Source organism: Erpetoichthys calabaricus, chromosome 4, assembly GCF_900747795.2.
Source record: "Erpetoichthys calabaricus chromosome 4, fErpCal1.3, whole genome shotgun sequence".
NCBI classification, from domain to species: Eukaryota; Metazoa; Chordata; class Cladistia; order Polypteriformes; family Polypteridae; genus Erpetoichthys; species Erpetoichthys calabaricus.
The window spans coordinates 305,150,613-305,154,087 of NC_041397.2; the positions used below are offsets into that span (position 1 = coordinate 305,150,613).

The 3,475-nt window shown below is 35.7% G+C and overlaps 1 protein-coding gene across 2 annotated transcripts in view; it reads left to right on the forward strand.

Moving 5' to 3' along the window:
- The first annotated feature begins 3,088 nt into the window (after nt 1-3,088).
- The window catches only part of LOC127527686 (olfactory receptor 1496-like), a 54,946-nt gene continuing 54,559 nt past the window's right edge, over nt 3,089-3,475 (forward strand). For both annotated transcript variants that reach the window (XR_007934861.1, XM_051927265.1), the window contains exon 1: nt 3,089-3,228. The gene's annotated coding sequence lies outside the window, so the exon portion shown is untranslated. The remainder of the gene's footprint in view (nt 3,229-3,475) is intronic.

The window sequence follows — 3,475 nt, forward strand, 5'->3', positions numbered from 1 at the left end:
AGCTGAACGTGGCAGAGTTAAAGATGTTAAGATTTGCAACCTTCCAGATGTGTGTATGCTGGCAGAGCTTCCTACTTGAACTTCTTTTAGTGAGTTAGAGGAGTTTAAAATAAATGACCTTGTCATGGGCTTGGACACATCTTATACACAATATATTTGGAAACATATTTGTTACAGTATATTAAATGAAATATGTTACTTTATGTTTCATATATATTTAACATAACATCTATGTGAACTGCATATATCTTGGCATTATATGGAAATATACAGTATATCCATATGATTTTTACGTATATTGCAATACATTTTATGTTTTTAAAGGTAGTGATGTTTACGCTCTTTGCAGCCTTTTAAGGTTGACTTCATTCTGGAGTAGAGGGGGGATTCTCTCTGTCAGAGGTCAAGTCTAAATTAACATCGTTCTTCCTGCGAGTGTGGTCTGTATAATGGAGGAAGCAAAAGAGGTGAGGCTGACTAGTTGGGGCAGGAAGTGATATCAGTAGTCCTCTGGAGAATTTCTGTGTCACACGCAAATCCTTCCCCATTAGATCCAATACCGTGCAACATGTTCTTTTCTCATGAGCTTGATAAATACATGTAATTAAAATATATGTTTTTAAGATTACATCTGAAATATGATGAAAAGGATACTTCCCTTAATATATTATAACAAACAGATCTCCAAATATGTTGTGTTTAAGACATGTATATACTTTGTGCAAATCAATGGCTTATCTTTTTACATGGAAAAACCTAAACACTGTCTTCCCAATTTCTCTAATTTATTTTCAGCCCCCTGTAATTCACTAAAAGTTGTGTAAGTCAGTCGCGCTGCCAATGTACGTAGGCTTTACTTTCCAACCTTCTTACTTGAACATACTTGGTTAAGAGTAAGTTAAGTATTTGTGCTGTGTCACAGTGTGATTTGATCTAAAATATATCGAAATAGAAGAAACAGCAATGATATATCTACTGGATGACATTTTCAATGATAGGTTAATATATTTTTAAAACATATTGCAATACACAAAAAAGACAGTATAGTATCTTATAATTAGCATTTAACATATTTAAAAATACATTGTATTATTTTTCTAAGATATACTTTACACTACACTGTATTTTATTGTAGCACTTTGAGCTTCATTATCTGTATGAAAATGTGCTATATAAATAAATGTTGTTGTTATTTGTAGTATTTTAAAATATATTAAATATGTTTTTATATTTTCATAAAATATATTGAAAAATATAAATGACAATAATTTACAATATATTTCATTATAGTGCAAGATACTGTAATATATATATATATATATATATATATATATATATATATATATATTGTGACACTAGGGGTCGCTGTTGCCCCATGTAACCAACAGACAAAACGTCCAAGACTCCAGGTAAAAGCACCAAGAAATAATTTTTAATTATTTTCTTCAATAAAGTGCTCCAAATCACCTCCACCACCATGAACAATAATCAATAATAATACAATAAATCAATCCCCTACTCCTCCCAGCAGCCCCGTCACTCTACCACCCAACTCTGGCTCCAGCTTCTGTCCTTCTGTCCATGTGATTCCATAGCACTTCCGGGTCAGATGAGAACTCTTATTTTTCTTCAGCCTGGAAGTACTTCAGTTCTTCCATCCCCATGACTTGGGAGTACTTCCGGGCTATAGGGAAAATAGAAATCCCTGTGTCTCCCTGCAGCGTCACCCGATGGCACCCAGCAGGGCTGTGAAGTAGAACTCCATCTCCCACGATGCAGGGAGGACTCCATCTAGCGGCCTGGATCTCTCACACTTCCCCACCCTTAGCGAAGCACAGTGGGGCGCACCGTCCAGCCCCGTGAGGGTCGTCTTACTCCAGGAGATGCCATTGCCTGTGGCTGGATCGTGGCTTTGCCCTGTAAAGCAATCACAGGAGAACCGTGGGAAGACATTGTACTTATTACTTGTATTAAACTCCTCCATGGTCCTCCGTGGACAATTTCGCCATATATGGCCTGGCCGGCGGCATTCATAAACTGCCGGCCATCTCTCACAATATATATATATATATATATATATCCTTATAGAATTTTCTAACATAGTTTAAATATGTTTTTTAAAAATATATATATATAGTCCATAGGAGCAGAAGGGATTTGTGCAGTGAGTTACTGTATGCCCTCCCTATTATCATTCTTATGGTCATTTGTTGTTTTGGTAAGTTAAAACAAATTTTGGTACTTTGGATTCTTTTGGCATTTAATTTTCAGTTGCAGATCATATTGTCTTCCACAGACCATTACTATCACTTTAACGTTCATCGATTCATCAGTCCAGTTTTCTGTATTTGTGTATCTGGTAAAACAATTCTATTTATTTTTTTCAATTTTCAAAGCAACAATATTGTTTGCTTTGCCAAGCTCTGAAAAGTTATCTGCTGTAATAGACACTGGCGGTCTGTGGTTGGGGTTTGAAGATCTCCATCTGAAGTGGCCTGAGACACTTTATCCCCTTACATCTGAGTCGTATCTTTGTCTTATTTGTATTTAAAAAAACAAAGTTTGAGAGACCTTGAGTCTCATTATGGCAGTTGTCCGTTGTTTTGCCTTTTTGTTAGGTAATTTAAAGGCTGCTCTGAAGTGGTTTGTACTTTATAATTAATCCCAAAAGTCACAAACACATTAATACCAGCAGTGCTATCGCAGAAGAAAAAAATCAAAAGAAAATCATCCCGAAGGAAACGGTATAAATGTTTTGTTGTTGCTAGCAGTCAGAAAATATTTCCTTAGAACGTGCAGCAGACACTTCCTTTAATTTTTCTATTTCACTAGTAAAAATAATGCCATTCTGTTTCCCATTCTTGTTAGTGCTTTTTTTGATGAAAAGACTTTTATTTCTGTTGGCAAGAAAAGATTTAAAAAGCATAAAGGGATTGGAAAAAGAGGTAAAGATCAATTCAGCTTTTACACGGACAATAAAGAATTAGAAATACGGCAACAGTCATCAGCCTTTTGAAGTTTCTACCTAAACGATGAGTTCTTTACTTTTTCTTTTTCATTGGTGTTCACCACTTTTTACTTTAGCAGACACATGCTGAGGCAGCTCTACAGTAACTACAGTAACTCCTGTAGTGTGACTATGAACAAAACCTACAAACTTTAAACAAGAGGAGTATTGTTGCTAGAACAGCCACTGAACAGAACTGAAACACAGGCTGCAATTGTGAGGTAAGTCGAGATGCATTTGTATTGTTGTGCTATACTCAAGTGTGAAGAAACTGTTGAAATGACAGGTTTTTTTTTTAATGAATGCAGTGGTTCAACAGAAGGGGTCAAAACACCAAAGTAAGTCAAGCCACATTTGTATCGTTATGACATATAGATACCCTGAAGTGTGGAGACACAGTTGAAATGATGGGCTTTTTTAATGAATGTAGTGAGTCAACAGAAGGGGTCAAAGCACCAATTATACCTT